The sequence below is a fragment of the Palaemon carinicauda genome, chromosome 25 (assembly GCF_036898095.1).
Source record: "Palaemon carinicauda isolate YSFRI2023 chromosome 25, ASM3689809v2, whole genome shotgun sequence".
Taxonomy (NCBI): domain Eukaryota; kingdom Metazoa; phylum Arthropoda; class Malacostraca; order Decapoda; family Palaemonidae; genus Palaemon; species Palaemon carinicauda.
In genome coordinates this window covers 14,729,790-14,743,918 of record NC_090749.1, presented here as the reverse complement: position 1 = coordinate 14,743,918, position 14,129 = coordinate 14,729,790, and positions in this window count along the sequence as shown.

Sequence of the window (14,129 nt, the reverse complement as noted above, 5' to 3'; positions counted from 1 at the left end):
ATATACATATGGATTAAACCCTTATTCTATCACCAAAAGATTAATTTTCTTGCCATGGTAAAAACATTAACGGTTACCACCATATTTATATCATAAAGTGAATCATACGAAACAACGCAAATAATAAATTATTATTATTCACAGCTTGGAAATTAAAGATAAAAAAACAATATCTATAGTCGCTTTCTCTCTTGGAGTAATTGATACCGCAGTGTTGAATTCACTATTTATTTGTTGTGATCAAACCTGGTGACATAGACAATATGCGAGTTAGTATCATTACAAATTGACATGTTATTGATCTAAAATCCATGTGTCAGACAATGAATAACACAATGATTTGTATGTTGATCGTTATAGCCTCCTCTAACTTACAGTTGTTAAAATATTAACATATTACATAATTGTGTACAACATTATACATACACGATGCGGTATTGTGGTAGTTTTGGAGATTGCTCTACAGCATGTATTCTCTGCAAATTCTGTTCACAACTACGTTATACATTCACGATGGAGATGTGTTTATGCTCCGCACATCAATGGCTTGATTCTTTTCCTATGGTGGTGTTCGACATGTGTTAAGGCTAAAGGTTAATGCGCCCGGGATGATCGCTTCCATAGTAACATATTTTCTCTCGCTAGCTTTTAACTCTTTATTCTAGTTCCCTTTCTTCCGTATAGTATAGCTATATTGTTTATTTCACACATATACTTATTCTACATTCGCTGTTATGGCGATTACAATATCTTTTATGAGGCTTCGTGCTGTTGGACATCATCAGATAAACATCCGAAGAAGAAGAAAACCTCATTTCTGAGGGTACATAAATCCGTTGTGTACAATATTCCCCAGGATCGTTCAATACCAGAAGATAATTAGATTACTCTCCCCCCCCCCCTCTCTCTCTCTCTCTCTCTCTCTCTCTCTCTCTCTCTCTCTCTGAAAAAAATGTTGCCTCATTAGATCTAGATCCTATATTTTGTTATTCTCCTCAATTGCCAAGAGGAGAGAACAAAGCGGAAAGGTTGGATGTAAAAAGTAAAGGAAACTGAAATAGTGATATATAAATGAGAGTAATGGTAGGCAGCATTACCTCACCTTTGTATCCGTTCAGGCCAGGAGACCAACAACAGCAGTGGACCATGTCCAAATAGAAACCGAAAAACAATCGAAGAGAAACACGTATTAATCTCAACATTATTCTATATTATTACCAAGATTGCTCCATTGCGATTCTCAAAATAGTGGATAGATAAATTGTTGAAATAGAAAACAGAAAATATTTTTGAACCCTTTTATTTTTTCAAGGAAATATTTTTTCGATTTTAACTATTTTAGCGATCATCGCAAAGTCAAATCGAAAGGATTCCATTTGCTGAGTTGTCTTCCTCAGTTTTTAATGGGATATGGATGCTCTGATGACCGGTTTGGTTTAGTCGACTCGGCATGAAATGAAAAGAAATTCAGAAAGAATCTGATGAAATTCTTTTTTGATGCACAAATAAGTCAGCACACGCAGTTCGTTTTACACTAAAATATGAATAATAATGCAATGAATATTGCAAGTGAAAACAAATCAATTTGTTCTTGAGTTTAATTTGATCATTTATTAGACCTTTTAAGATATAAGAGATAAAACGCCTCATGGGAATGGTATGACCCCCCCCCCCCAGGGTAGTTTGAATGAATCGAGGTCAAATATTTATGTGCAAAAGTGGGTTCCCATCCTGAATGTTTCAGCGAGAGAGAGAGAGAGAGAGAGAGAGAGAGAGAGAGAGAGAGAGAGAGAGAGAGAGAGAGAGAGAGAGAGAGAGAGAAATCTTAATCTCCTATTGTGCTAAAAGAAATGTCTTACTTAGAAAGATATTAAGGCATTGAAGCTGACAAGGAATTTCACCTTACAATGAAATGGTCTTCCACTCCTAGGGTTAGAGTTCTCTTGCTTGAGGGTACACTTGGGCACACTATTCTATCTCATTTTTCTTCCTTTTGTTTTGTTAAACTTTTTATAGTTTATATAGGAAATATATGTTTTGATGTTACTGTTCTTAAAATAATCTATTTTGCCTTATTTCCATTCCTCACTGGACTATTTTTCTTGTTAGAGTAATAATAATAATAATAATAATAATAATAATAATGACGAAATTACTCCATTGTTAAGATTTATATTTATATAATATTCAACCAATAGAATGTGAGACTAGTATATAGGATTGGGAGGAAAAAAGAAAATCATATTTAACTATAATGAATATCATTCATTCTATGAAATGACAATAAACTCAAACTATCCAACTGTACAGGTCCTATAGAGAGTAGAATAAAAGATTTACTAGGTAAACTCACCTTCAGAAAATATGCAAAGAAGGATCTTAAGATTTCCCCAAAGATTCCCTTCAGGAGATTGAGTTTATCAGTTCAAATTGAGTCTGGAAAGACAAAAGTCTCTGGAGAAAGCCACTGTGGAAGCGTCTCTGGAATATCGATGTTCCAGGGAACGTACGCAAGATGGATTAAGAGTATCAAGATATTAAATAAGTGGTTAGTTGTAAGGAGTTACAACGATTTTAGATGTTTAATAGACCTTTTTGACAATCCGCGGAGACTCCATTTGTTCTTGGATAGAGCGAATTAGTTTAAACGTTTAGACAGTTTTATGGTCTAACTTATTCTTAAAGTTTCCATGTGGAACTGACTACGTTAGTGTCGACGTGTTCTGAAAGGGGGTTTCCTGGAAATATGGTCATGAAGAGGAAGGGTTTATTTCCTTGAGACTAAACTAAGGGATTCGATCAGAAAATGACAAAGCTCCTTTTTTATTGAAATCCTTCAATGAAAAGCTTTAATCTATCAAATATGGAATATGGTTTATTATTAAACTTACACCATTTAAAGAGGTATCTTATTATGTAGACCATTTGCTCCATTAAAAGGAAAAACATTTTGTAGCAACCAAAGCATAGAAAGTTCATTTGGAGACAAAGGATCTATGAAAAGCTTCGTTCGAAGATGCGGAGTCTTAGTGAGCTCAAGCTTTAGCCCTCCAGTGCTGACCACAAAAGACTGATAAGAAGTAAAAAGAAGAAAAAATAAAATCTGACTCATGAGGGGAAATTAGGCCAACGTTGGGTCTGGCTGGTATATAGGGGGACCAGACTGATCACCAGTAAGTAATAATAATAATCATGATAATAAAGGCCTTTTTGGCCTTGACAAAGACTGAAGCCAGACGCTTCATCCTAAAATCGAAGCATTCGAAACTGTTTCATCTATTGTTTTGGCTGAAGCAGAAATTGATGAAAATGAGAACAGAAAAGTCGAGAGATTAAGAGAATGGCAGATTGTAAAACGATATTCAAAGTTCCCACATTATTTTGTTTTGACGATTTCCAAGATCCTAAAATCGGACAAATATATTTGAAATACAGATGATATGTATTTACAGTATTTGACTACACATGCATTATATAATAACTGTTTGTTGAAATGTGTTTTCTATGTTGTAGAGAGTAGGGTTCCCCTGCTGTACAGAACCAGATAAGCAGATCTTAATGTAAAGGATGGACTAAAAAGTCTTTGAGACATCCAAAATCCTTGTAACTCCATGTAACTCTCTCTCTCTCTCTCTCTCTCTCTCTCTCTCTCTCTCTCTCTCTCTCTCTCTCTCTCTCTCTCTCTCTCTCTCATATTTATTATTCATCTCATCAAATATGGTAAGATGACTGAGACTATTTACCCCATGATGCAAGAGCGAACTAAAGTAGAGAATATTATAACAACATGGAAGAACCTAGAAATGGATATGGGTAGTGTATATAATGAGAATAGCAGAGAATAGATGGGCATTTAAGAATAACAGAATGGATCCCTAGAGATTGTAAAAAAAGCAGGGAAAGGAAGAAAAGACGATTGATTGAAGAACTAAGAAAATTTGCGGGTATAATCTGGCATAAAAAGACCATAAACAGACGCAAAATGAGAGGACATGTCTGAGGACTTTGTTCTGTAGTGAACTAGTCACGGATGATGACAAACACACACACTATATACTCTATATATATATATATATATATATATATATATATATATATATATATATATATATATATATATATATATATATATATATATATATTTCATTTCGGTCAAGCTCAGCTTGAATAACTAAACCTTTGACAGAAACAAAATAACATCTACACATAGTAACATTCATCTCCTTCAAAAAAAATCTTAAAAATAATAATTCCATTGAAAAAATAATTTCGCATCATTACATCATTACTGATTAATATCTAAAAGGAATTCTTCAGAATAAAGTACTCGAGAAATTTGTTTTTCCGGGACGAACTTTTTTTTTGTATGTGTTTCGAACGGCTCTGATTTCAATTCGTATCGGAAATGGATTGTTCTAAATCCCAAACCTAAAAGGAATTCAGTCGAAACCTTATGTTATTTCAATGCGGTTTGCTATAAACCTCAATAGTCCTTCGCCCGAGTTCGATCGCCAAGTGCGCTACAGGAGTTGCTTAATAATAAAAGTAATATATTATGTTAATAACTATCTTTCTATCTTCCTATTCAGTCTCTTAACTTTCCATCAAACTGCGAAGTCGAGAGTTGAACGTCTTCAGAACATTCCGACTCCAATTCATGAATCAAGTCACGTAGTTTACTACTACTACTGTTAGTATCATCAGCATCCTTATTATTATTATCATTATTATCATTATTATTATTATTATTATTATTATTATTATTATTATTATTATTTATTATTATTATTATTATTATCATTATTATTATTAATGTTATTATTATTATTATTATTATTATTATTATTTTGATGATGATAATAATGAGTTACTAGGGCCTTTTGAAACGAAAGAAGAAGAGAATTTTTTGCAGGTCCTAAACGGCTTCGGAAGAAAGCTTTCCCAGATCTCCAAATGGCTCCAAAAGAAAAGGCCATAGACATAGGGGGGCGTTATGAATGACACCTGAAAAAAAATCTCTGAACGGATTCAGAAGAAAATTTTCTCCAAAGGGCTTCATAGACTAAGCATAGAGTTCTGAATTGACTCCAAAAAAGAATCTTCCCGGAGGTCCCTGAACGACATATCAAGAAAATCTTCCTGGATCTCCAAAAGTCTTCAAAAGACATTACTGCAGACTTAGCGTGGAGTTCTGAATAACTTAAGAACAAATCTTCCTGGAGCAATTCTGAACGGCTCGGCCCCGAACTCCCAATGACTTCTGAAGACCTCATCTTCATTTTTTTCAAATGAAGCTTGCGGTACCTTTCATGATCTTTATATAGCCATACAAGCTTACACAGTGAACATTCTTATGCTGTTATTGGGCATTTTCGAATGTAATTGGGAGAAGGATTTCAATTCACACACAATTACAACTACAAGATCATCTGGAGGTTCTTCGGAGCACCTTCATCTACATATGGTTTTGATAGTTATCGCCGAAGTTGCTGAGCCTTGAAGATCATAGAGTAGGCGCTTGAAGGATCCTTTACTTGGGTTTTTGCGACGATATCCTATAATTGGACACTTAAAAAACTACGAAAATTGTATTGGAGCAAAGGCGGATTGCAGGAAATGAGGACGGAGGCAGAATGGTTCAACTGAGTGGCATAGGTAAATATACTGTGTTGCTTGTCGTTTACTTTGGCATGATGGAGTTTATGCAGAGAAATCGATGGCATTCTTGTCTCTAACCATCGCCCACAAGGGTTGAGACATGAATACCATCGATTTCTCTGAGGAATCTGACGAACTGAAACCAAATATCAGTGAAATATCTCTCGAAATCTCAAAGGAACCTGACAATCTAAGGAAAAAAATAGAAAAACAGAAGAGACAAAAAAGAACTGCGACGAAGAGCCTTAAAACGAAGATGTCAAATAGCTTCTAATATTAGAAATAAGGCAGCTTAAAATATTGCTAAAGGGGATTTTAATATTAGAAGTACGACACATAGAGATATTATTATTATTATTATTATTATTACTATCCAAGCTACAACCCAAGTTGGAAAAGCAAGATGCTATAAACCCAGGGGCTCCAATAGGAAAAAATAGCCCAGTAAGGAAAGGAAATAAGGAAATAAATAAATGAAGAGAACAAATTAACAATAAATCATTCTGAAAAAAGTCAAAACGTCAAAACAGATATGTCATAATATATATATAAACTATTAACAACGTCAAAAACAGATATGTCATATATAAACTATAAAAAGACTCATGTCTGCCTGGTCAACAAAAAAGCATTTGCTCCAACTTTGAACTTTTAAAGTTCTACTGATTCAACTACCCGATTAGGAAGATCACTCCACAACTTGGTAACAGCTGGAATAAAACTTCTAGAGTACTGCGTAGTATTAAGCCTCATGATGGAGAAGGCCTGGCTATTAGAATTAACTGCCTGCCTAGTAATACGAACAGGATAGAATTGTCCAGGGAGATCTGAATGTAAAGGATGGTCAGAGTTATGAAAAATCTTATGCAACATGCATAATGAACTAATTGAACGACAGTGCCAAAGATTAATATCTAGATCAGGAATAAGAAATTTAATAGACCATAAGTTTCTGTCCAACAAATTAAGATGAGAATCAGCAGCTTAAGACTAGACAGGAGAACAATACTCAAAACAAGGTAGAATGAAAGAATTAAAACACTTCTTCAGAATAGATTGATCATCGAAAATCTTAAAAGACTTTCTCAATAAGCCAATTTTTCGTGCAATTGAAGAAGAAACAGACCTTAAATGTTTCTCAAAAGTAAATTTGCAGTCGAGAATCACACCTAAAATTTTGAAAGAGTCATACAAATTTAAAGAAAAATTATCAATACTGAGATCCGGATGTTGAGGAGCCACCGTCCTTGACCTACTTACAATCATACTTTGAGTTTTGTTAGGATTCAACTTCATACCCCATAACTTGCACCATGCACTAATTTTAGCTAAATCTCTATTAAGGGATTCACCAACCCCAGATCTACATTCAGGGGATGGAATTGATGCAAAGAGAGTAGCATCATATGCATATGCCACAAGCTTGTTTTCTAGGCCAAACCACATGTCATGTGTATATAGTATGAAAAGTAATGGGCCAAGAACACAACCCTGTGGAACACCGGATATCACATTCCTATACTCACTATGGTGCCCGTCAACAACAACTCTTTGAGATCTATTACTTAAAAAATCAATAATAATGCTAAGAAACGACCCACCCACTCCCAACTGTTTCAGTTTGAAAACAAGGGCCTCATGATTAACATGGTCAAAGGCAGCACTAAAATCAAGGCCAATCATACGAACTTCCCGACCACAATCAAGGGATTTCTCTACAGCATTGGAGATTGTAAGAAGGGCATCACATGCTCCCAGGCCTTTACGAAAATCCAATTGCAAACCAGGGAGTAGATGATTACCTTCAGCAAACCTATTAAGACGTTTTGCCAGAAGATGTTCAAAAACTTTAGATAATATGGGAGTTATGGAAACTGGGCGGTAATCAGTGGGATTTGAACTACCACAAACACATTTACATAGAGGAGTAACATTACCAATTCTCCAACAAGTGCTAAAAGCTCCTCTTCCTGCTAACTTGCGCAAAATAACAGATAACTTTGGAGCTAAGAAATCTGCTGTCTTTATAAAAAACAAAGGAAAAATACCATTTGGGTCTACACCTCCATAAGCATTAAGGTCCATCAACAGAGCTTTAATCTCACGAGATCGAAAAGCTAAACTAGTTAGTTTAGCCTCAGGAAAACAGGAATGAGGAAGTTCCAGTTTTTCATTACTCTGTTTACTGTAAAAAATATCAGCCAAAAGGGTTGCCTTTTCCTTTGGACAGTGAGTGACTGAGCCATCTGGTTTAAATAAAGGAGGAACTGTTGCATCTACACCAAAGAGTGCAGTTTTAAGGGTAGACCACCATTTATGTTCCTGAGTTGTACCAGAAAGAGTTTTTTTTATGGTTAAATTGTACTCCTTTTCAGTTGAGGCATAAACTCTCTGAGAAAAAGCTCGAAGCTGTGTATAGTTGTTCCAGCTCAAATCTGATATATTACCTTTCCAAAGGTGATAGGCCTCCTGCTTCTCCAAATAAGCATGTCTACAATCATCATTGAACCACGGTTTGTCTTTCACTCGGTACCTTAGCACACGAGAAGGGATACGCCTATCAATTATGTTGACTAGATTCTCATTCAAAGGGACAACAGGATCTACACTATTTTATAATTGTGACCAATTCAAGCACAAAAGATCATGCAAAATCCCATTCCAGTCTGCTTGGGATTTCATATAAATTTTACACGAGTATGATATATCAGGGACAAGCTGCTCAGTCTTCACTACTAATGAAATCAAGGCATGATCAGATGTCCCGACTGGAGAACTAACCTTACTAGTTATAACACCAGGGGAGTCAGTGTATACGAGGTACAAGCAATTACCAGACCTGTGAGTAGCTTCATAAGCCATGGCGATCGGTAGGAGAGATAGAACTTAACCACTCCCTATGGTGAGCATTAAAATCATCAACAAAGACAAAATAAGCCTTTCTATTATCTTCTTGTATCTTAGCCATAATGGTAAGAAGACAATCGAAGATAGAATCATCCATGTCTGGATTCCGGGAGATCGAACACAAATAAAAGTTGTTATGCCTGCCACAAACTTTTATTACCTGAATATCATGACATCCACATTGATAGCAGGACATATGAGAAGCAGGGTACTCGGTTCTAATATACACCGCCATTCCCCTGGCCCTAGGGATGGCATCACGTTTCAACATTATTGGCTTCTTAAAACCAGTTATAAGGAGCTCAGATGAGTGCCTCATATTAGAAACCAAAGTTTCTGAGCACAAAAGAATATCATACTGTCTGGACGCAACTGTAAGGTCTTGGATATTTGCATGAAGACCACGAATATTGCAATACAGAAGACAACATTGACGAAATCTGGTCCCGGATTTCGCTCAATGTCTCCAGACAGCTTAAGAATTAATAGAAATAAAAAAGAGACATCATACTTAGAAACTAGATTAACAAGAATTATAACAAAAACAATACGTACAGAATTATAAACAAAGTGATTGATGATACCTATAGACTATAGTAAAAAGTCGTAAAAACTGGTCAACATGGAGGAGCCGATATACCATGCAAGGCTAAATACCCTCCAGGATAGCCACTTCAACTGAAGGGAGGACAGTAAGGATGGTTTTGAGAAGAAAAAGAATCAGAAAAAGGAAAAGACAACCTCTTGATAAACCACCAGGCATCCATGGCCCTTCTATTAACCTTGCCCAACACACCATTTAAAAAAAAACAAGAGGAAGAAAATAAAATAATAATAATAAGATAGAATAGTGTCCCCGAGTGTACCCTCAAGCAAGAAAACTGCAACCCAAGACAGTGGAAGACCATGGTACAGAGGCTATGGCACTATCCAAGACTAGAGAACAATGGTTTAATTTTGGAGTGTCCTTCTCCTAGAAGAGCTGCTTACCATAGCTAAAGAGTCTCTTCTACCCTTACTAAGAAGAGAGTACACTGAACAAATTGCAGTACAGTAATTATCCCCTTGGGTGAAGAAGTGTTAAGTATCTCATTGTTGTCAGGTGTATGAGGAAAGACGAGAATATGTAAAGAATAGGTCAGACTATTCTGTGTAAGTGAAGGCAAAGAAAAAATAAGCCGTGACCAGAGAGAGGGATCCAATGCATTACTGTCTGGCCAGTCAAAGGATACCAATACCTCTTTAGTGGTAGTATCTCAATGGGCGGCTGGTGCCCTGGCCAAGCTACTACAGCAGATAAGAGGTAAAAAAAACCCTAATGATGGAAGTATGCTACCTCGAAATAAGAGGTCAAAAAACCTCTAATGCTAGAAGTATGGCACCTCGAAATAAGAGGTCAAAGAACCCCTAATGTTAGAATTATGGCACCTAGAAATAGAGGTTAAAGAACCTCTAATGCTAGAAGCATCACACCTAGAAATGAGAGGTTAAAGAACCCTTAAACCTAGAAATATGGTACATAGAAATAAGAGGTCAAAGAACCTCTAACCCTATAGGTATGGGATATAGAAGTAGGACGTCAAAGAATCTCTAATGCTAAATGTATGACACCTTAAAATAAGAGGTCAAAGAACGTCTAATTCTAGAAGTATGGCAGATAGAAATAGGGGTCAAAGAACTCCTAATGCTAGAAGTAGGGTACTTCAAAATAAGAGGTCAAAGAACCTCTAATACTAGAAATATGTCACCTCGCAATAAGAGGTCAAAGAACCTCAAATGCTAGAAGTATGGCATCTGGAAAAAAGAGATCAAAGAACTTCTAATGCAAGAAGTATGTTACCTTGAAATATGAGGTCAAAGAACCCATAATGCTAGAAGTGTGACACCTCAAAATAGAGGTCAAAGGACCCCTAGTGGTAGAAGTATGTCACATAGAAATATGGGTCAAAGAACCGCTAATGCTTGAAGAATGGCACCTCAACATAGGAGGTCAGAGAATCCCTAATGCTAAAAGTAAGGCACCTCGAAACAAGAGGTCAAAGAACCTATAATGCTATAAGTATGGCCCCTCAAAGAAAGTAGCCATTGAAAAATTACATTGCAGTAGTTAACCCCTTGAGTGAAAAAGAATTTTTAGTTACCTTAGTGATGTTAAGTGTATGAGGAAAGGAAAAAGGAGAATGTGTAAACTATAGGCCAGGCTATTCAAGGTATGTGTGAGGACACCTTTCACCACGAGAGGATTTGCGTATTGCCATGATCAGAAAAGTTATATTAGTCAGGGTACTCATACTAGGATGGTTTGCTATGAGTGATTAAACAAAAATCTCGCACCATCACTAATCTACACTGGCCAGCCTGATGATGAAAACTGGTCAACCCTAGACATGGATTGACGTGCCTGAGGCCTTTGTCCTGCAGTGGACTAGTAATGGCAGCATATGTTGTTGTTGTTGTTTTAGGCAAAGAATAAATGATCTGTAACAAGAAATGAATCTAATGTGGAACTATTTGGCCAGTCAAAGGACCTAATAGCTCTGTAGTGGTAGTATCTCAACAGGAAGTTAGCGCCCTGGCCAATTTTTTTGAGTTGTAAAACCAGATTAATCTTGAAGGAATAATTAATCTTTATTAAGTTTCATTAACGACTGAACAAAATATCCATCTGTCATTATTTATCATCATAGAATATATATTTTTTATACATTTTTCTAACAAAACTTTATAGAGAACTAGATATAACCCCAAGTAAAAGAGAGATAACTCTCATCAGAAAGTACTAGATTTAAAAAAATTTATCCTTCCCTCTCTAAATCACATTGTTTGTTTAGAATTACAGTATCAGTTTTGATATCTGTTTTGAACTAAAAGAGGAAACAAACAAAAGCATCTCAGAGATTTTCTGCAATGGACTCCACGAGCCAATTAATGTATATCAAGTTACTTCGTTTCGAAACAGATGGCTGAGGCTAATATCAGAGAAATTCCTGAGGAAAGACGAACCTTTGAGATGCTTTGTTGGAAAAGTAATTGCCTTCCAGATGCTTCTGTTGGTGGGAAGATGTTCCTTTATTGGACACCAATCAACATATATTATGCTTCATCTTTTTTTTCTGGAATTTACAGTGATCTTAGAAATCTTAATTTGAAAAACTGAATTGAAGATGAAGCAAACATGAATTTGATATACACAAAAATAACAAACACTTTCGTGCAACGTTGCAAGAATTATTGCAAGAGATATCTGTATTATTCAACATTAATTTTTTTTGTTTTCGGACATTTGATTTCTGTTAGTTAACTCTCATTCCTTCACCATTTTTTCTTATTTCCTTCGTGTTTTGTAGTAGACATCGTCACCATTTCCTCCGTAGCAAAAGTTATAGTGATTCTGAAAACAGTCATCATCTTATTTTCGTCCTTAGTGAAATATATAGGATGATTCGCCCTTTTGGTTCTTAGAGAGAAGAATGATGTATTAGTGCGAGAGTTTCAGGAGCCAGGAGTCATGGCGAGCCCGAGGAGTCGGTGCATTGCAGAAACAGGAGATCTCAGAGGAGAGGAAGGAAGTCGTTGGCACACATTGGTCAGATGCCCAATGCCCTGCAGACCCTGTCTAGGGTAACCTCTCCTCTATGGGCTTTATGCTTGATACTGCTGTTATTTATAATACTAGTTCCAATTCTATAATCAAATGAAAGGCTTATATTTAATCATATATTCTTCTAAAGCATTTATAAAAGTATAGTCATATACCTTAAAATATTCCTTTTTTATTTAAGCTCATCATTTCAAATATCGTATGTTTCTCACTGCTCCAGTTATAGTCTAACTCTTCTGTTTATTCTATCAACCTTATTAGTCACGCTGTATTGCAGGGTCGGCCTCTGGAGTCAAATTCCGTCATCTCTTTCTATTCCTTGCAACTTCTTCCTCCCCCAGTCCCATCCCATCCATGTCTCTCCTCACCACACTTATTGCCGATTGCAATTTCACAATTCTTTATTCGCGAATAAAAAAAAAGGATTGACATATTCATTAGTCCTGAGGGATTTCGATTATCACCATTTTGTAAACATTCTTGATCATGACTATGCATCCTGAGTTGATGATTTTCTTCAATCACAAAAAAAAAAAAAAAAAAAAACATTATAACAAAACTGGAAAAATTTACCCATTGAAAATGTGCTCTTATGCAGCGCACCAATCCTAGAAATTGTAACATCGTTTTGTATATCAGAGATAAAATGTGTTTTTTCATATTCCTTAAAAGGAGACATTCGTCGATTTGAAGTTTAAAACGACCCACAATAAAATTGAGAGAAGAAGAAGGAGATCCTAAGTTTACTCTAAATCTGATCGTATTCTTTCTGCTGTTTTTGATGATGGTACTTCGTCTTTAAGTCATTTTCAGTTGGTTGTCAATTGTTTATTATTCCAAAGTTTTTCTACAACAAAGGTCATCGTGTGTACACTGAGGTGTAATCTCTCTCTCTCTCTCTCTCTCTCTCTCTCTCTCTCTCTCTCTCTCTCATAGGCAGCCACATTTCTCAAAATTTTTATTCATTCGTGTACTTGACTCTCTCTCTCTCTCTCTCTCTCTCTCTCTCTCTCTCTCTCTCTCTCTCTCTCTCTCTCTCTCTCTCTCTCTCTCTCTCTTGTAATGGAATTGTTTAAATTTAGTTTCAAGGTTAAATTTTATCGAAACTCTTATTTATTCCTTATTTTTCCTCAATTTATTTAATGAGAGAAAACGATGAAGAGTTCTGAGTAATTGATAATATAAGATTATCTTTTACCATGTTTAGCTTATTCCTTCTTCCTTAACGATACAAGAATTAAAGTCATTGAAAATCGAAACAAAGAATCATTTCACTAACTATAGAGTCTTTCTTACGTTATTAAGAAATTAAGTTAAAAGATAATGGAAAAAAGTATAGCAATAAGTATAGTTTCAATGAACCTTTGAAAAGAAATATAAAAAAGCAAACTAAATTTCTTCTTTTCCGAATTCGCAGTTCAGTTGTCTCATTTGAGACTGTTTCTTTATAGGAGTCTTCACTCGGTAATGCCATAAAGCTGAAAGGAAGGTGAAATAGGTATTTTTTATACTGGAATAGAGAATGGAAAATGAAAGTCTTTTTGGTGGGACCATTTCAATTCGTTTAATGTAAATCGAGTGAGTGAAGGTTTTCATTAAAATGGCCATTTCCAAAGATGACAGTTATTCGAAGTCTTTTGGGAAAATATATGGCAGGCTTTAAACCGTTTGTGGCCAGCTCAGGGGAGTGAAACTCATTTAATTTCTTATTTTTAAATTCTTTTTCATTCCCTTTTTACGCATTTGATTAAGTTTTAATCCTTAATCTTGTACCCTAAAATTGACCCATCAAGACTGTTATCTATTTATTTCCTTTCGGTTATCGCAAAGATTTACCCACACTAAACACTGGTGCTCAGACTCACAAAAAACGATCTTTCTTTCTCTCCTACTTATGACTATTTCCTCTGTGCCTTTCTTCTCCGTCTATTTTCCCTCCTAAATCATCGGCAAGAGAGAATAA